This window comes from Mus musculus, chromosome 1, assembly GCF_000001635.26.
Source record: "Mus musculus strain C57BL/6J chromosome 1, GRCm38.p6 C57BL/6J".
Lineage (NCBI taxonomy): Eukaryota > Metazoa > Chordata > Mammalia > Rodentia > Muridae > Mus > Mus musculus.
The window spans coordinates 71,689,303-71,710,793 of record NC_000067.6 but is presented as its reverse complement, the minus strand read 5'-3'; the positions used below and the strand labels follow the sequence as shown (position 1 = coordinate 71,710,793).

The 21,491-nt window shown below is 41.8% G+C and overlaps 1 non-coding gene and 1 pseudogene across 2 annotated transcripts in view; one reads left to right on the top strand and one right to left on the bottom strand.

The window, feature by feature from the left end:
* The window catches only part of Gm46094, a 39,409-nt gene that overhangs the window by 1,285 nt on the left and 16,633 nt on the right, over window positions 1-21,491 (bottom strand). For both annotated transcript variants that reach the window (XR_001778957.2, XR_001778958.2), the window contains exon 3: window positions 17,948-18,082. This is a non-coding gene — a transcript (predicted gene, 46094). The remainder of the gene's footprint in view (window positions 1-17,947; window positions 18,083-21,491) is intronic.
* Gm5829 (predicted gene 5829) lies at window positions 669-1,474 on the top strand (annotated as a pseudogene).

The window sequence follows — 21,491 nt, the reverse complement described above, 5'->3', positions numbered from 1 at the left end:
ACCATTTGTAATGGGATCTGATGCCCTTCTGGTATGGCTGAAGGAAACTACAGTGTACTCCTATACATAAAATAAGTAAATGATTCTTTTTAAAAAAAAAAAAGAAAGAAAGGAAGGAAGAGAGAGAGAGAGGGAGGGAGAGAGAGAGAGAAAGAGAAAGAAGGAAAAGGAAGGTGTTTGACAATATCTTTTGTCTCAACAAGTTAGATGAGTAACTGTCCACAACCTCAAGATACTTAATACCGGTAGATGAGGAGAGAGTCTCAAATAATGCAAGGTACTCAACTATTCACCAAACAAGTCACATGCTAGCCGTTAGTGAGCACTTACAGCACAGTAAGCACTGGTGTGCCACTGTGAGTGTGTTGGTTTTATCCCTGATGACTCTCTCACTGTCATTTCAGAAATACTGGAACTGAGGCAAAAACAAAAACAAAACACAAAAACAACTATGTGGGCACAGGATCACAGAGTCAGAGATAACAGTTTGAACCCTAGAGGGCTGGCTCCAGATCTACACTATTATGTTCTCTACTTTCTGCTTTATTCTTCTAGGAAATGGTGTGAGTACATCTGTCAAGGCGCTTTCAGAGAGTATGTTGCTTATAGGTTTGGCTTGAAGCTTTATCTATTGAACTGACATTGGTTCAGATAGCATCGTAAAAAGACGTTTGGGTGTTGTGGTCGCTTCGCCGAAGTCTGCAGCTCGAAGAGCCGGCTCTGTCGCTTCCCATCGCCATGAAGTGGATGTTTAAGGAGGACCACTCGCTGGAACACAGATGCGTGGAATCCGCGAAGATCAGAGCGAAGTACCCCGACCGACTTCCGGTGATCGTGGAAAAAGTCTCCGGCTCTCAGATTGTTGACATTAACAGGAGGAAGTACTTGGTCCCGTCGGACATCACCGTGGCTCAGTTCATGTGGATCATTAGGAAAAGGATCCAGCTTCCTTCCGAGAAGGCCATCTTCCTGTTTGTGGACAAGACAGTCCCACAGTCCAGCCTAACTATGGGACAGCTTTACGAGAAGGAAAAAGATGAAGATGGATTCTTGTATGTGGCCTACAGCGGAGAGAATGCTTTTGGCTTCTGAGAATGCTTTTCCTTGCTGGGCTACGTGCGCCCTTCCTACTTGTGTCTCTTGTAAATAACTGGCTGTTCTCAGTTACTCTGCCGGAGCCTCCACACAGACCTACTAGTGCATTTGCAACTGGATTTATTTCTTAATATATTGGAAGATTTTGTTTCCTTAGATTAGTAAATTATCATACAGAGTTTTATTTTCAGTTTTCTTTTTGGGCACTGTCCTCATGGCTATATGCTCCAGGGAACCTGTCCTCTGGGAATCATATTTAATGAAGATATTTCCGTAATGAAGAGAGGTAGGTATGGTGGTAAAGGGAAAAGGAGGGGCTGATGCATAGTTCTGGATTATGTTGAAAGTGTTAGATGGCTAAGTATTAAAAGCACCCAGATTAAATCCTTAGCAATCGGAACACTTGCTTCACTAGATCTTGCCAACTGCAAATCATGTTGGACTGAGCTAATCTGTTCTTCTTTCTGAGACTATTAAGGTAAATAATTAACAATAAAGCCTCCTTATAAAGGCAAAAAAAAGTGACGTTTGTATTCAATGAAAGTGATACTGCAGCTCACTGTTACTTTTGAAATCCATTGGTGGGGGTGCGGGAGAGTGGGAGGGATGTGGCTTGGTGGTAAATCTCCGGCCCTAGGTTCAATTCCCAGCACTCCAACAATAAATAAATAAATAAATAAATAAATAAATAAATAAATAAATAGGAAAGAGAGGGGAAGGGAGGAAGAGGAAGGAAAGAAGAGAAGAGAAGAGAAGAGAAGAGAAGAGAAGAGAAGAGAAGAGAAGAGAAGAGAAAAAATTTTCATTTCAGCTCACATGTAAAATGTAACTTTTCTGAACTAAAGACCTATCTTGTTGAAGCCTATTCTATTTGTCCTTAGCAACACAAAAACTTTAGTTCAAAATTTAGAGGCTTAGAGCTATGATAACCATTCATATTAATAACGAATCTACAACTTAAGAGGAAATCACCAAAGGTGAGGGTGGCTCAATAGCCAAAGGTTGGAGTCATCTGCAGACTCTTTTTCTTTATTATCAGATATTTTCTTCATTTACATTTCAAATGCTATCCCCAAAGCCCCCTATACCCTCCCCCCACCCTGCTCCCCCACCCACCCACTCCCGCTTCCTGGCCCTGGCATTGTACTGGGGCATGTGATCTTCACAAGACCAAGGGCCTCTCCTCCCATTGATGGCCAACTAGGCCATCCTCATCTGCAGCCTCTTTCAATCACAAAAATGTTTGATGCTTCCTGTTACCTTGCTCTTAGCATCTTTTAGACAGTGCCTGAATATGGGCTCCTCATGTAGCCTGGGCTTTGTAGACATAGAGCTACTTCTAAAGGGGAAAGTGCCCCAAGCTATGAAGAAAGAGACAGGCAAAATTGTATATCCTTTATGTTCTACCTCCAAAATCACACGGATCCTATTCTGTTGCCTGAGACAGTTATACAGATCCTCCTGTGATGCTTTGCATGTGTTTGGCCCAGGGAGTGGCACTGTTAGGAGGTGTGGCCTTGTTGGAGTAAGTGTGTCACTGTGGGTGTGGGCTTTAAGACCCTCATCCTAGCTGCCTGGAAGCCAGTCTTCTCCTAGCAGCCTTCAGATGAAGATGTAGAACCCTCAGCTCCTTCTGCACCATGCCTGCCTGGATGCTGCCATGCTCCCACCTTGATGATAATGGACTGAACCTCTGAACCTGTGAGCCAGCTTCAATTAAATGTTGTCTTTATAGGAGATGCCTTGGGCTATGGCGACTATTGACACCAATGAAACCCGGACTCAGACACCACCCAAGTTCAAGGGGGAGAAAATGATCCTTACTCTCAGTGGAAGCTTGCTACTGCAACAATGCAGGCAGAGCATGCTGGGTAATAAAGGCCACTGGGGCATCTTTGGGAAGCACAGTCAACCACAACACTCTACATGTCCCACACACAATATTTCCTCCGTCCTACTACAGCACTGCCACTGTCAGAGAGGCCATCCTTATGGCTGCTGTTTCCTTATGGAGCCCCACAAAACTATGCTTCTTGCTCCTCTCAGAATTCAGAGAGCATTATCTTTTTGGACAATACTATTAGAAGCAAAATAGGACTGTATCAATCTAACACAGATAGAACTACATAGAAAGTATCTGAAAAGATTTTTTTCAACCATCTCTAGGGCAAAATTATCTGGTTTGGAAACACCAAGCCATTAAAGTCTATTGTTTTGTTTTGTTTTGTTTTGTTTAGAATCGGGTTTAGAGTGTGCACAGCGTGTTTGTGGACAGAGAACAGCTCGTGGTGGCTGCCTTCCACCATGTGAGCTCTGGCATGGATTTGGGATCATCAGGCTTGGCAATGATTAGTTTTATGCACTAAGCCATGCATGTCACAGCCAGAGACTACATTCAGTAATATAATTATCACCCATTATCACAAAGCCACCTTAAATGTTGACACACAGTCCACACTCTCTTGGGCAAAGTCAGTGAGCGGCAGGGCATTGTCACGGACTGTGGGAGCTTAGTCAGTACAGCGTGTGTCCACTTGGGACAAAGAGGTTGTGGAGCTCTTGTCTCTTTGTAAGTGTTGTGCTGTGGTCTCGATTTTGCTAATTGTGCAGAGATATTCTAAATGAAGGTGGGACGTCATGGAATTCCTTAAAAGCATCACATCTCTGTGATTAGGGTAATGAAGACAGCTGAAGAAATTGATTGTCTCGTCCCTGATTAAGAGATGACTTATTGGATGAAAAAAAGAAGCTCTGTCGAGGAAAGAGAGGGTCAGTCATTGATTCTAGCACCCAATCAAGGTGTCCTAAAAACAAAATAAGGAAAAGCAGAACCACTTTGGGTTTATAAATAAAATTCTACGTAACTTTCAGCCACAGCAAAGTTTGTGATATGTTTTAAATTGACAATATGATGAATAAAAAAAGGAGAAATCGACCATGTTTATTTTTTGCTAGGGGAGGGGGGTCCTGAAAACATGTTGTTTTAAAGGAGACAGAAAGAATATTGTTGACAGGAACCCAGGGGGTCGGTTTCTATGGAGGTTATTCTGTTCGGTTTTGGCATTGTAGAGTTTGTACTTTTTAACTTCCCCCAGGAGCTGAATTATAATGATTATTGCTTGAACTAAGTAGATTTGAGGCAAGTCACTTGGAAAAGGGTCATAAAAATGACTTGACTATGGCCATGTTTATAATTAGAAACTGTGGATTGAAGTGTTTGAAAAATAATGGAAAAAAAAACCTACTTTCAGCAAAGCCAAAATTGTTAGTAGATCAAGATAATTTTCTGTTGTGGATAGCCCTGGTGTTGCTTGTATTTTGATGCTAATTTCGTTTTCCCAGGAGGGGCTGAAGACACAGGTGAACTTGTGAACTCTTGTGAACTTTCTCCCCACCTTAACTTGTAAAATAAAGGCTAGAGCCAGTGATTAGGCAGTGGAAGGGAAGGTGGAACTGAAAAGTTTGGGGGAGAAGGAGAGGAGAGAAGGGAGGAAAATGGAGGAAAAGGAAGACAATCCAGATTCCGTGTGGCTTTAAATAGCCACAGGTAGATATAATATCATAAAAGGATAGAATAATTGGGATAGCTTGTCTAATCTAGGTGAGTAATTGGCTCTGATATTATTGTGTGGATATCTTGTGAATTGAGAATTTATTGATATGTAAACCTGACTGATTAATTATAAGCTTCTAGAGTTTTGATTTTACCAGGTTACTGGGATTTGAGACTGCCAACCACAGGGGATGGATGGCTGAGAAGGTATGGTACGGGTGACTCTGAGGCAGGCGAACCAGACCGCCACCAGGGGCTGGCCTAGATGCGGCAAGACCGTCGGGGCAAAGAGTAGCTGAGTATAGTTGCGGGAAATATTTCTTTTTTTTTTCTTTTTTTTTTAAAGATTTATTTATTTATTATATGTAAGTACACTGTAGCTGTCTTCAGACACTCCAGAAGAGGGCATCAGATCTCATTAAGGGTGGTTGTGAGCCACCATGTGGTTGCTGGGATTTGAACTTCGGACCTTCGGAAGAGCAGTCGGGTGCTCTTACCCACTGAGCCATCTCACCAGCCCGCGGGAAATATTTCTAAAAATATTTCCTGCAACAATTTTCCTAAACAAATGTCTGAATTTGCTAGAAATGGTGACATAATGAATGCGTGACTCAATTATCTGAGTTTTAATACGAAATAGCAAAACTGGAATAGACATCACCCAACGCACGCTTTCATAGAGTAGCAAAATGGTGTCTGCCAAGTCAATCCAGTTGTTTTTATTTCCCTACCATTGTGTAAAAGGATCAGATGAGGAGGAAGAGAATGAGGATAAGAGAAGGAGGGAATGAAGATAAGAGAGCACGGTACAATGATGTAGCACTATCAATGCAAATATCACCTTGTAACAAAATTTCATCAATCATGGCCACATATCCAAGACTGATGCCATGAGATTACAGTGTGGCTGAAACATCCCAGTCACCCGATAATGTCAAAGGTTTCATGACACTGCATGGTACTTTGTACTCACCTATTTGTAGTGATGCTGAAATCAACAAACCTAGCCTCATGCCAGTTGTGTTAAAACAAACACATACAATCATGCATGACAAAACCAACCAACAAACAAAAAAGCAACAGCCAGGTAGTGAAAACAAATGAATACACTATTAGTCTATTTATTTACTACACTATAGTTTTATGCATTAATATCTTTTCACTTTTAAAAACTAGTTTACTATAAAGTTGTATACCAGGCTTTGACTCATTCTTAGATCATGTGTGTGGTGGCTTGAATATGAATGGTCCAAAGGCTTCTATATGGATGTTTAGTCACCAAGGGAACCCTTTTATAGGAATAGAAGGATTAGGAGATGTGGTCTTTTGGAGTGGGTGGTCTTGTTCAAGGAAGTGTGTCACTGACGGTGGGTTTTGAGATTTCAAATGTCCATGCTAGGCCCACTTCTCTCTATCAAACTATGGACCAGGATGTAGCTCTTAGCTACTTCTCCAGCACCATCCCTGACTGTTACCACACTCCCTGCCACCAAGTTCCCTGCCATGGTGATAATGGACTAAGCCTCTGAAACTGTAAGCAAGCCCCCAAGTAAATGTTGTCCTTTATGAGAGTTGTTGTGATCATGTTATCTCGTAACAGCAATAAAATAATCACTAAGACAACTTAATTGCATTGTTTTCTCCGGTATTTTATTTAAGCTTGTGTTATACTGTTTATTATGGTCCTAGGAAAATACTGCTGCTACCACAACCACCACCACCACCACCACCACCATCAAAAACCACCACATACACACACACACACACACACACACACACACACACACACCACACATACACACCATACAGCCTAGGTGTACAGTGGAATATACTATTCAGATTTGAGTGAGTGCACTCTATGATGTCTGCAAAATAATGCAATTATCCAGCAATTCATTTCTCAGAACATATGTTGAATACAAAGATCCCTGCTTTGAGATACATTTCTACATATGAATGAATGATGAATTGTGGGTTAAAGGGTGGGGTCCCATGTCCATTCCGGGCTCAGGCTGCTGGGCAAGGTGGGACACTGGAGTTTTCACTCTGTGCACCCCACACCAATGCTGGACAGGTGTAAGACTGTGAGAAGTCATGGGATCCCACTCTGGGGGTTGGGGAACGCAATCTGAGGTCCCCATGGGCTGCCAGAGTTGGCTTGGGGGTCAGGTTCTCAGACACCACTGGATGCCACAAAAGAGCTGAGAACAGAGTCGGGGCAGGAGGAGAGCTCCAGCTGGGTCCTGGGGAGACAAGAGAGTCCTTGGCTTCCTCAGCTGGCAGCTTGGCTTGGTGGTGACTGTGGCTGGGAGGGCAGAGAGGCCTCCTATGAGAGATTAGATGTGCAGCTCTTTAGAGGAAGACCTGCTCCACTGTTCCCCATGGTGGATCCCAATGAGGAGAGGCAGTCCATGGTTTTAAAGCACTTATTGTCATGGCTGAGAGTTGTGATGAGTGAAACTGTACCTCACTTTGTCAGGGCGGGCCAGAGGTTAAATACCATTTGCAGGGTGGAGTGTCTGGGAAGGGGAGCTTAATTGGCTAAGCCCTTCAGACCTTTAGGTGCCTCATTAAAATGGAGATCTGTCTTGAGGCTACGTGATCTGTGGTCACATCCTCTACCTGTGGAGGGGCTGTGACTGATGGCCACAGACCTATGGAGTGGAGAGCTGCGGCCTTGTGTCAAAAGCCTGTGTCTAGGAACGTGGCAAAACTCCTACTGTCCCTTGCAGGCTATGGTCACCTGCTTGGTCACTGGGGTTTTAAACCTAGCTCAACAAGAAATGAGGCTGCCTCTCATGGTCCCACAGTTAATCTTATAAGAAGCAATATAAACATCCAAAGAAGCTATCAATGGCCGGTGTGTGAAACCTTTGGGGAAGATCTTGAAAGGCTCCTGCACTGTGTGTATGTGTGCGTGTGCGTGTGCGTGTGCGTGTGTGTGTGTGGTACAGTGCATTTCAAGCTCTCTTTTGAAAGGTCTCCCTGTCTTGATTATATTCTCCTATATCCCAAGCTCTACATAGAGGTTCCTGCCTCTCTGACTAAAGTAAATAAAACAAAGTAAGACTTATTTATTCCCCCTTTGGGACTTTAATTAGATAGACGTCAACTCAGAGGGAACCTCTTCAGAGACAGATGTATAGAATACACAAGACTGCTATAGTAATGGCAGCAAGTACATAGTAGGACCGAAAAATCAGCAAATATAGTAGGACCGAAAAATCAAAACCTAGACTTTGGGAATTAATGACACTCTGTTCTCCATTGCAGAGGAATAAAAGGAAACATGAACCTGAAAATGGCCCAAATCACCAAGAGGCTTGAAGCTTTATCCACTGTCCATATACCATACCTTCCAGATTTCTGTGTAAAGTTTTGGCAAATTACCTGGGTGCCCAGACTCCGTCTAAAAAGGGATCACTCTGGTTAAGAAATAATTAATGTAGTAACTTCTCATTTCTTATGTCAAAACATTTAATATCCACGTCTATTTTCAGTTTTTCCACTTCTTCCATTACTAGGAAGGAGATTGCTCTCAGCTTGGCGTAGCTCTTAACGTTAGGCTTTACCATACACTCCCTTGCACCTAAGCAGAACTGAGAAAACTATGACTGTTTCCAAAAGGCATTTTTCTAACAAAAATTCCCTGTCTTAGAGAAGGGTATTCTCGCCACTGGAGAGTCGTTCCTTGTTCATGCTACAGAATCCGGGCGAAGTCATGTTCGTCTTTAGAAGCTGGGGCTATCCAAGGACTCTATAGGTAAACATCATTAGACATGTGGACCTGAACATAGAGTCATATGCCAATTTACCCGATTGTTTAACCATCATTTGGCATTGGTGCTGCTTAAAAATGAAGCACAAGAGACACAGATCAGCGAGAAGTTCAAGAGGTGGGAGAAATGACATGTCTACAATATCAGGTTTAACCCAAAGAGAATTCTGTGGAGAATAGACCACAAGAAGGAGAGTCATTGGTCAGACATGAGGAAAGTGAAGACTATAAAGACATGGATAATGGAATGGAGTTGGGAGAAATATCTACAGAAATGTCTCTAGTGTTCTGTGATGCTTCATTCTCTCTCACGCACAATGAAGAATAACCAAAATATCTTCTTATTTTAAATCACTGCCTTACCTGAGAGCTGAGCAGAAACAAACAAAAATGTAGAATATCACAAATCAACAGCAACAAAAATACCACTTACCCTGGAAATTTGAAATGAGTTTAATTACAACTATATTTTAAAAACTGGTGGGTAGCCGGGCATGGTGGCAGGAGCCATTAATCCCAGCACCAAGAGGGCAGAGGTAGGTGGATCCCTCAGTTCAAAGCCCAAGTGGATTCTAGGACAGCCAGGGCTACACAGAGAAATCCTGTCTCATTAAACAAACAAACAAGTAAACAAAACTTATAGGTAGGGTTTAAGAGAAGCAAGGGCTTGGCACAGCGCCCTGAAAGGAGAAACAGAGGGGGCTGGTACAGTCTTGGTACAGACACGCAAAGGCATGAGAGAGTGTCAGAACCCAGCCAGAAAGCCAGATGAAGAGAATTCCTCACAAGGGCTGTGGCCTTTGTTAGAGGCACAAAAAGCAAGCCAGCTCTCAGCGACCTGGCAGACAAGCAAGTGAAGCAATAAACACACCAACCTTGGACTCCTCTGAGCTTCCCATGTCCTGCTGGGATTTCCAGTGCATAAGCCCAGACCTTTATAGGAAGGCCGATGGCAAGGGAATCTGACTCATTTCCACAAAGCAAGAAAATCACTTTTTATGTTCTCGTTAGAATATATTTTTTATTTTTAAAGATGTATTTTTATTCTTTCTACTTATGTGTAGATGTCTGTGTCTCCATGTGGGTAGGTGCTGTGCATGTGAGTGTAGGTACCCAAAGAGGCCAATGACATGAGATCCATCTCCTGGAGCTGGAGGTACAGATGGCTGTGAACCTCCTGATATATGGCTGCTGAGAACTGAACCTGGGTCCTTCTAGAGAGCGACAAGTGCTCCTAACAGCTCTCCACCCTTTGATATATCTTCAATAAACTCTTCAGTTCAAACTAAGTTAATGCTTTTTCTCTTCCTCCCTTCTACTGCTCCTCCACCAAGCTTTCAGGCCCAGGAAGACTTCACCTCACATTGGAGACAAAGGAAGACGAATGTAAAGGACCCCAAACTTACAACACATTTTGATTAGTTTCTGCAACTTTATTCAATGAGCTGTACCAGGCAACCAAACTAAACCGTTCCTAAGCAAACACCATAAAATTCCAGGACCATGAAAAATATCTTTTAGATGCCGAAAGCATTTGCCTTTGTAACACACTTTTAACTTACAGAAAAATTCTGTACACAGTGGGTAAACAACACACACACACATACACACACACACACACACACACACATGCATATGGGGGGGGCACGTACACATGTACATGCACTTGCAGCCATCATGCAAATAGACAAGCAACAGCTATGTAATGGTTTCATGGGAAATAATAGCATGCTTATGGTCAGAGTAATTGCAGTGGCCATAACCTACACATGACAGAGTGATGTCCAGATATTCCAAGTCAGGTGGAGGGTATAAGGTATTTATAGAGTTGTGCTTTCTACGCCATGAAGATTTATTATAATATAGAATTACAAGGTCCTGACTACGAAAATCTGCACCCCATTTCGTAGTCATTGTTCTATTGCTGTGAAGAGACACATTGACTGAGCAACTCCTGTAAGAGAAACCATGTCATTGGGGACCTGATTACAGCTTCAGAGGGTTAGTCCATCATCATCGTGGTGAATAGCATGACAGCATGCAGGCAGAAATGGTGTGGGAGAAGTAGTTGAGAGCTACATCAGAGAGAGAGAGAGAGAGAGGAGAGAGAGAGAGCCTCCTAATCCTTCTAATTCTTCCTCTTTCCTAGTGACCAAACATTTAAACCGCCAGTTTCTGGGCCAGTGTCATCAAACCACCGCACCCAGGTAGCAAATAATTGTTATAAAGCTCCAACTCTTGAGTTTTCCCACCTTCTAATCAAAATTTCAACATGGTCCATTCAACAAAGGAATAAATTAGTTGATATTTACTAGGAAATAGTACTGCTTTAGGCTAGGGGCTAGGGCTTGCTGGAGGGATGTGTGTGTGTGTGTGTGTGTGTGTGTGTGTGTGTGTGTGTGTGTGTGTGGTTTTGGTTTTTGGTGTTTTGTTTGTTGGTTTGTTTCTTCCTGTTTTACTCAGAGCTTTGAGCAGATAGTTTTATTTATTTATTTTTGTAAAACATTGAACTTGTGATGGGAAGAACAAAGTCGAGGCAGGGATAGATGATGACTGTAATTTTTTTTCCCCCAGAAAACCTTTGCTTTCATTCTCTGACTGAAGAAAAAAGGAAGGATGCTGCATGAGAGATGTGTTGCCGCTGTTGTCTTTGAAGCCAGTGATGAAGGTACCAGGAGCTTTGTGGCTGTGATGCTTTGAGAGCTCTTGGTCTTACAACACAGCATTGCAGTTAATGAGTCTCCATACTGATGCTTGGCTTGGCTTAATGATGGCAAGGCGAAGTTAGGGACTTAATTATCCACTGGATAGCTAATGTTTCCCTGAATTCAGTGTTTCAGTGAAGAATAATTAGAACTTAACTGAAGATATTCATTTTTTTTAATGTTGAATGGTTGCATGGCCTGCTTTTTCTCAAGCAAGGCTCTCAGTTATAGCCAGGACAGGAGTTCTTTTATGTGTAACAAGAGAAATCTAGGGACGGAAACAACTACTGTCCACTCTGATGGTAAATGCTCGTGAAACAGTAGTCATTGCACATTCATGATTTGCATTAAACAACAAAATCACAGACTATCCCAAAGATATTATATTTATAATTATTATGGAAGATAAGTATAACCTCTTTTAAAATATATCTTCCCATTTCATACTATAATTTTACAGAAATCATCTGAAATTCTTTTTAAGGCATTTTTATTAGATATTTTCTTCATTTACATTTCAAATGCTATCCCCAAAGTCCCCTATGCCTCCCCCTACCCTGCTCCCCAACCCACCCACTCCTGCTTCCTGGCGCTGGCTTTCCTGCATATGATCTTCACAATACCAAGGACCTCTCCTCCCATTGATGGTCGACTAGGCCATCCTCTGCTACATATGCAACTAGAGACACGAGCTCTGGGGTGTACTGGTTAGTTCATATTGTTGTTCCTCCTATAGGGCTGCAGACCCCATTAGCTCCTAGAAAAAGCAGTTTTTTAGCAATTTTTCTTTTTCAGTGATCATTTTTTATATTTACACTGGATTTTATAAATATGTTAATAATTTAAGAAAAAATAATAAGTTAATAAAAATAACTTAGTTATATTTTTTCTGTTCTTTGGAGATTTTGGTTCTTCCCCTTTTAAGATTTTTTTTTGGTTGTTTTTTGTTTTTTGTTTTTCGAGACAGGGTCTCTGTGTAGCCCTGGCTGTCCTGGAACTCACCCTGTAAACCAGGTTGGCTCAAACTCAGAAATCCACCTGCCTCTGCCTCCCAAGTGCTGGGATTAAAGGCGTGTACCACCACTACCCGGCGTGAATGTGTTTCTTAACTCGATAAAGAAACACAAGAAGGATGTCTGTTGTTGTTTTTTTTAAGAGGTTTGTAACTTAATATAACGTAAGGGCTCCTAGGGATCAGATGGGTCAACCAATAATGTACATACCACACAAGCATGAGAACCTGAGGACAGCATCCATGGGAAAAGCGGAGCACACACTTATTTTGGTCACAGGCCATAAAAATGAATCAGAACCTGGATGGGAAGTTTTCTCCCTGCTGACTGGCTTCCATACTGATAGAAGGTGACACACAGTCTGCTAAGGAAGAATTATCATCCACATTCTTATTCAGTTTTAGATCCTGTGTGCCACAGTATCTATCTGCTAGGCACGATCAACCCTCTATTAACAACTGGAAAATTTTTTGAGGAGTAACCAAACACTTTGTGGTTGGATTTGGTGGTTGCTTCCCAGGAGGGAATCCACTGTCAACCTGTTCAATAGCTTGTGTCTGGGGAGGTCATAGATCCGAGAAAGGAAGCTACTGGCCGTGTTTTGTTAGATGGTTATTGTTGTGGGATATATTGAATCTTAATCAGGGGCTTCTACCCTGCCTTTGATTACTCAATTCCCAGATAAAAGACCTTTAATTTATAATAAGCCTTTAGCAGAGCTGGACAGATATCTATCCATTATGCTATTATGTCTACTTCCTTGCCAATAACCCACTATATGACTTCCCATGTCTTGTCGGGGTTGCTCTTAGCTCCAATTAGCTAGCCCTCATGGTCATTATTTTAAGATTCTTACCCCCATGGTATCTTATCCCCTCTCTACCTTCCTCTCTCTTCTTTATGGTGTCCTCAGACCCCAAGCCCAGGAACCCAAAATCCTGACTATGTTTCTTTCTGCCCAGTTATGGGCTGTCAGCATCTTTATTTAACCAATAGTTTTAAATCAAGGAGCAAGGTCACACTGTACATGTGGAGTCTCTCATTCCTGGAAGGATCCAGGTCTTGAGGGAACCAGTATTTATCATTACACTACATATCAAAAGATCAAACCTCAACAGGATATGATGTGCCTGACACCTTGCCTCTGGAATAATTATGTTTATGCCCATGAAATAGTGCTGCTTTGGTCGGAGTAGCTTCTTCTTGCCATGGTCATTAGTTCCTGCAGAGACGCAGAACCGGTCAAACGAAAGACCTATATTAACCCAGGCAAGGCTCATAGAACATCACAGAAGTAAGGGCAGGAAAAAAAAAAGGTAAGAGCCAGAAGAGGGGAAGAAGTGTGGAATGACATGGTCGTTCCACTCTTTTGGACTCATAATAGCAGTGATTTCCTCTCAAGATCTTTACAAGATTGGGCCACTGAGCATTGAAAAGGGGAGGGACTCATGGAGCCCACACCTTCCTGATACTGATAATTTATAAGAAATTAATGTTTGATGGTGGAGAAAGGGGCATTTTCTTCAGTAGTGTGACTACGCTAAGGTATCTGTGCTTCTGTAAGCAAACCCTGAGCTACACGCTTAGATAACCCTGATAAAACTCACTGTGATACATGCGTGTGCACAGGCGTGCGTGCGTGTGCGTGTGTGTGTGTGTGTGTGTGTGTGTGTGTGTATGTGTGTGTGTGTGTATGTGTGTATGTGTGTGACTGCTCATTTTGTTAGATATATATATTATACCTTGACCAAAAATTAGGATCATTTTGCTAGATGTATATTATACCTTGACTAAAAATTAGGAATGAGTATGAATTATTATTTAGAATGACAATAACAAATTTCGAAATCTTAAAGTACAAAAAAATACTACGAAAGTCACAAAATTTGAAAAGAATAACAGTATTTACAATAACTATTTGCTTAATGTACCTCTGTAATACATAATCTTGAGTTTGCTTTTGCTTTGTGTTTTTGCAGTGCTGGGGATAAAATCTAAGTCTTCATGCATGCAAGTGCTCTGCCGGCCATAATTTTTAAAAGCTTTTACTACATATCCTACAGTCACCTATGCACATGACAATTTTTATAATATAATTTTCTATACATAGAAGGGTAGAATGAATGTCTATAGTCTTTTTCCAATATCAAAATTTGTTTATTATTGATTATCTAAATTCCTTTTTATCTGAGTAAAGTAACAGTTACTTTGACTCTTTGCCCAATTTGGGGATGGCACTAAGTATTTTTTCTCATGCAATTCAGAACACTTAGCTATCTGAAACATTCCTGGAGCCACTCTAGCTCTGTGTACTTTGTACATGTTGTACACATTGCCTCTGTAACCTTAGCTACCTCCAGTGCAGGGTCCTGCCCAGAGCAACATAATATCTGCCTCCGCTAAAGCCTTTCCTTTATCTTTGCTGTGCAGCAATTCTGTTTATGACCAAGTGAGAGGTTTGTTGACTCAACCAACCAAGGCATCTTCTCAGTTATGGCCACGAAGACAAAGGGTTTTGTTGTCGTTTGTTTTCTATGTGTGTTGCCTGTGTGATGGTTTATGTGGGTGCCTGCATGCCAGTGGAGGGTAGAGGGCAACCTCCGAGCTGCCTCTTAGGAGCCACCCACTTGGTTTATTGTGAGATAGAGTCTCAGCCTTGGAACTCACCAAGGAGGCAAGGCTAGCTGCCCAGTGAGCCCCAAGAGGCTGCCTCCACTGGGACCCTCAGCTCTGGCACTAGAAGGGTGTCCTAAGCTCAGCATTTTAATAGGGGTTCTGAAGATCAAACTCAGCTCTTCATGGCTGAGTCATTTTTCCAGCCCCTAGGACTAAGCTTTTGTAGGCTCAGGTTTGTGTGTTTCTGTCACCTCCTGTGTTTCTGTCACCTCCTGAAAGTCTTCATCATTCACTGAATTGCCCTGAAACTCTCGGTCTACTCTGTCTCTGCTCATCACGGCTCCTTCGATCTTCAATCTTGGTCCTGGCTCAATTCCCTGAGTTGTTTTCCAATTCATTGATTTTATTCCCAACGTTTAAATCTGCTATTCATTACTTCCATTGCATTTTTAATATGACACAGTTTCCTAACCCTGATCTAAATCAAATGTCCTCACAATTTGGGGACATAAAATGAATCACACATTTTCTAACGTTTTCTTTGTCTCTTGCACTGTCTGTCTGTTCAACGGGGGATTTTCTTGGAGTTTGTGAGTCCTGGCAGGAACCTTGGGATCATAGGGTAAAGCGGAGGATGCTTTGTTGCTTTAGTTAATTGCATTAGTGGACTCACTTCCTTGTAGAAATGGAACGGATTCACAGCATCCAGAAGCATCACTCCTGAGCTGAGTGAGGCGCCTGCCCTTTAGTAGTGGTGACAATCTCCGACCTCCCCTGTCCTTATCTGACTGCACCATCCTTGGTTCTGCAGGGCCCTTCTTCTTCACTGGATACAAACCCTTCCATTGCTCACAAATGTGCATCGCTGAGGCTTAGCTTGATGGATACATGTATCTTTCTAAGGATTCTTCCTTTCTTCCAGCACCTGCCCCTGCAAAGTTGAGGGGGCTAACTGCCCTAATTTAATAACGGTGGAAAGCTGTATGTCTAAGAGATATAGTAAACCAGAGATTTAAATTTTTAAAATGTACACGTATACTATGTTATTAATTCAGATCCAGTCTAGTTTTTTAAAAATAAATATTTGTTTTATCTCTCTCTCTCTCTCTCTCTCTCTCTCTCTCTCTCTCTCTCTCTCTCTCTCTCTCTCCCTCTCTCTCTCTATGCAGTCCTGGCAGGCCTGGCAGGCCTGGAATTTGCTGTGTTGAAAAGGTTGGCTTAGAACTCACAGAGTTCTCTCTGTCTGGAATTAAAGGCCTGCACACCAATGCTTGGTTAGGAAGTGCCTTCTAATATCATTATGAAATTCATTCTTTTTTTATGACTTGTATATTTACCATCATCAAATTCATTTTCCAAACTCCATTGACATCTTAGTATCAAAGACTTTATTTTTCATCTACTGAAAAAATATTTATTAAGAACATGCTATTGCTGAAATATGTTTGCATTTTAGAAGACATGCTACCTGATTGTGGGATATTCCTATTTAACCCAAGACTACATAAAAGCTAATGCTATTTTCAATTTTAAAATCATATTTACAAGCGAAATTAGCTGAGATTGTTTTTCCAGTCTCTTTGCTAAGCTTTGGCATGAAGGGAGATGACAGTTCCCTAAAGCAAAGTAGTATAGTTTACATCCTTTCCTGCTATGTAAACCTAAGCAAGACAAAAGTTACTCGTCTCTTCATAGACTTCATCTGTAAAACTGTTTTGACCCTATGCCTTTTTCCTGTCTTTCTTTCTTTCTCTCTTCTTTCTTTCTCTCTTCTTTCTTTCTCTCTCTTTTTTCTTTCTCTTTCTTTCTTTCTTTCGTTCTTTCTTTCTTTCTTTCGTTCTTTCTTTCTTCCTTCCTTCCTTCCTTCCTTCCTTCCCTCCCTCCCTCCCTCCCTCCCTCCTTTCTTTCTTTCTCCTTTCTCTCTTTCTTTCTTTCTCTCTTTCTTTCTCCTTTCTTTCTTTCTTTCTTTCTTTCTTTCTTTCTTTCTTTCTTTCTCTCTTTTCTTTCTTTCTTCCTTTCTTTCTGAGTAAAATAATATTTACTTTTAATAATTATATTAAAATGCCCATTTATGCTCATTTTATGTAAAAAAATTTAAAATGGATCACCATTAAGGCTTTGAAGTCATCTTGTTACCACATTCTACAGTGTGTATTAGCTCACTGCCTGCTAGGTATTTGAGCAGTGATTTTTCCAAGATTATCTGTCATTCAGACCCTCACCCCAGATTCCCCATCCACAGCACACAGTGTACTTTTGTTCTCTCTCTCTCTCTCTCTCTCTCTCTCTCTCTCTCTCTCTCTTTCTCTCCCCCCCCCATCTTTCCTGCTTTCTCTTTTCTCAAACTTGGTAATCTACCGTGAATTTTTTCATGTCAATATATGTTTCCAATACTATTTTCCAATGGCCACACATTTTAAAGCTTTATAGTAGTTAGACATGATTTTGTTTAATCAAGTGTGGCAAGTCATCAGACTTTTTATAATCACAGATGTCTTGTCTCCAAATGTCCCTTGCTCTTGATGCCTAGCTTTCTTATTTACCTGTGTCGCATCTCTGTCTGATTGTTCTTAATTGAGGAGATAGGGGCTTACCCAAGGTGATTAAAATATTTGATACAGAAATTTGAAGTAGACTGAGCTAATCAGGAAGCTGAGGCAGAAAGATCTAGAGTTTAGGGCAGGTTTGGGCCTCATTGCAAGAATATAAAAAGAAGGAAAGGAAGGGAGGGTAGAAAAGAGGGAAAGAAGAAGAAAATAAAAGAAGAGAAAAGAAAGAAAGTTGCAAGTATATCTGATCAAGTTTTGACCAAACCATCAAAGAAAGTCCAGAAACAAAGTATTTCTACTGCTTTGTCAGACCGTGTCTCATTCATTATCTACATTCACCAACGAAGCGCTTCCCTGGCCACAAGAGCTCACACTTCAAGTTGGAAAATTTCTTTATCTCCTTTATTGTGGCAGCTAGCTAGCCACCTGGCCCAACCTTTACATCAGAGCTCAGGTAAGGCAATCTTTGCCAGAGGCCAGCCACCTACACGAAGCCTGAGGTCAAATACTTTAAAGTCCATGGCAGGAAACAGGCTTGTGAGCCACTGACCGTGTATGGGTATTTCCATCTTTAAGCCCTCCCAGGACCCTCTCATTCCTCCCTCTTCACAAAGGATGCTGGGGGGATTCCTACTTACCTGTCTCTGCAGTAAACCACCTCAATCCAGTCCCTCTGCTCGGTGTCCCTTGTGACCTCCACTGAGTTTGACAGGTTAATAGACCGATTTCCTGGCCGCCCAATGATGCAGAGCACGCTTGCATTTTCTGGAGAACTAGATAAAGTAAACGATCCAGTGTCTGATATTTGTCACCATGAAAGCTGAGCGGAAGTTATTTACTAGACTAAAAGCACCAGGTAGCTAGAAATTGTCTTCACACTCCTTGACATTTGCAAATAACAGGTAGCCAACTGCAAAATGCCATCTTTTCGACAATCCACAGTCATGTAAACATGAACTCTCAACAGCTCTGGCTGGCTGTACTGGATCTGCACAAGAATGGAGCCATCCATAGCTGGGCACAGATTCAGGAGGAGCCCTTACTGTTCAATTATTTCCTTTGAACAGACAAAGAAAATGAGGGAGTCATTACCTTCTGTTGTGTCCCTTTTGATAACAACAGCAAGTGCCAATCCTGTGGTCACAGGGACACCTCTGATTAAACTAAACCAAAACTTGAGCATCTGGGAGAGGGACAAGTTGGGGAGGAGGGGTGGAGGGGCAAGAAGGAGATGAGAGAGGGTAGGAGGAAAGAGTAACCGGGATGTAATTTCATATGCATATGAAATTGTCAAAGAACTAGCTACTCCACAATAGTGACAAAGAGAAAGTCACATTTCTAAGTTAGCTGAACTATGGCAACAGCTGCTTCTTTAGCACTGAGCAGGAAGTTACAGTCCCAAGACACCCTTGGAGCATGGAGCTGAAGGACCACATGGAGTGATGCTAATGTCTCAGATGAGAGGGAAAATTGACCCAGACAGCAGAGGAGTACCAGAAGAGCCTGGGATGTGGCTCAGGATGAGAAAACCCATCACGGCTGATTCATAAAAAGCAGGGCTCAGTTCATTTTATCATGTCTTCAGTTTGAAAGAGAAAGGAGACTTCGTGGTAGCAGAAGAGCAAGGGGGTGGGGGTGGGACCGGGGAAGCAGGCGGGAAGGCATGTCCCAGGTGGGTTTACTTCCCTAAATCTCTAAGAAACATACTTTTGAATTCTCACCAGAAGACTTTCCTTACATTCAAAGCTGTGTGACTTCAGGAAGTTGGTATTTAGCCAAGAATTTAAAGATTGCTTTCTTTATTAGGTAATGGCATAACATTTGAATTTGCTAATGCTTTTGGAATGCTAGTCGCTTTTGAAAATCGAAAATGTGAAATACATTTGAAGACATTTAAAACATGGGGGTGGGTTTTTTTGAGTAAAACTGCTAATTCATCTGTATCAACTTTGTGCCAAAAATAATTGAACACTGCCAACCCTCTTACACCCGAAAGGGCTAAAAGTGTACAACAAATCCCTTAATATTAGGAAGAACAGTTTTAACCATTTTGTGTATTTATTTATTTACTTACTTACTTACTTACTGATGAGACTGAGTCTATGGCTAGTTGGGACTTTATCATGTCACCCATACTCAAACTCACTTTCTCCCTTCCTCGGTCTCCCAAGTGCTGGGTTATAGTTGTATGCCACCATACATGACACCCCCCCCCCAATTTAAAACATCTCATAACATTAAAGAGAACCTAAGAATGATATATTGCTGTTGGTAGAGGGCAAATACATCGCCACTGGCAAATATTTTTTCGAATTTAGCATCTGGCAGGTTGTTCTAATATTGAGGTGTAATAACAAATAAAATACTCCCTGATCTTGTGGGATTGATCTTTTTCTGAGTAAAAGCAGAAAGTGAAAGGAATGAATGGGTAAAATAATAACTATATCATCCAAAGACAGAGGGAACTAGCCAGTCCATGGGCTGAGAGGGGTAGAGGTGGGGATTGAATTCATTTCTATATTATTTTGTATTTATATTAGTTTACATTAGTTTTTAAAAACAATTTTCATAAACCTGATCGCAAAATAAATTTATCATCTAACATGTCTATAGGTTGTAAGTATAAAACAGTTTTCACAAGGTTACAGCCAAGCTATGAATAGGGTGCATTCCTCTGGAAGGCTCCAGGGGGGAATCTATTCCCCTACCCATTGCAACTTATAGAGGCTACCCGCATTCTTTGATGCATGGCCTCATCCTGCTTCCGCTTCTGTTATCTGTCCTTCTCTGACCTTCCTTTTTATAAAAGACTTTGCAATGCTCTCCAACATGTTTAAATATTCCAGAGTTATCTTCTCTCTCTCTCTCTCTCTCTCTCTCTCTCTCTCTCTCTCTCTCTCTCTCTCTCTCTCTCTCTCTTGTCACGAAGTGTGACATAGACACAGGTTTGAGATGTTAGGATATGACCATCTTTGGAGACAAATTATTTTGTCTATCATAGGGGTCAACTGCGACTTTCATCAGGACTATCAAAGGTGGGTTCACTGGAACAATTACATCTGAGCAAGATTAAAAAGATAGGCGAGCCAAGAGGACATCTGGAGGAGGGTGTGACAGCTACACCAAATGGACTTTGGCCTGTATAAAATACAGAGCAAAGGGAAGAACATGGAGGAGACTTAAATCATAGGAAGAAAACCTTGGAAAGCACAGATAGGTGCAAAGTCTGGGAGCAGAGTCAATGAATGGAGAGCTTTGTGAGGTTATTCTGAATGGGCTATAGAGACTCTGAAAGTATCTGAGGAATGACATCACCCCACTTCCACTTTTAAAGTTTCATCAAGTGACTGTGTAGGTGGCAAAGAGTATCACATAGAATGGAATCGGCACCTTGTGAGGACGTCAGGATGCCAGAAGGGAGATGACCGAAGAGTCTGGGAGCAAGGAAGAGCTGGGTTTGCTGACATGGACAGAATGGAGTGAGATCAGCCATGGTGGCCTTGGGGCTGGAGGTGATAGAGGAGCAGTGTTGAGAGGAATAGGGGTATAGATAGACCTCTCTGACCTCTCCACAGGAGCAGCCATTAATCCTCCATCCAAGGATGCTCTATGGTCCATCTCATCTCTCCTCTTTCCTAACTCTCTACCCCTTGGGACTCTATACTTAAAGAAACCTGACTCTCAGACCACTAATAGAGATATGAAAGAGAATTACTTCTTTATTCCTTTTTAGTCAAACCCATACCAGGTCTAAGTTCCTATCTTGTGTGGCTGGTAAGAAAGGATAAAAAAAAGATCAATTCTTCAAGAGGAAGGCTCTTTTCCTACATTGACACAGGTCACACAAGGATGAGATTGTACAGAAGAGCAGCATTGAGAGCTTCGGAGAATTAGTAAAGAGTGCTCCTATAAACTGCCAGGCAACTGATCCTTCGGTAATTCAGAGCTCTGGGAGGTTTTACATAAAAAGTGTTTGCTTTGGAGCAAGGTGGAATGAAGTGGAAACTACTGGTTTCTTTGGAAACCCAGTTGTGTCCTTTGATGTGTTTTCTGGAAGCTGTCTTGTGAGAGGATGTTTGGCTGCACCAGACCCCTGAGAGGATGTTTGGCTGAAGCAGACACATGAGAGGGCATATGGTGTTCTACTGGAGCAGACGCTTGAGAGGGGGCATGGTGGTTAGA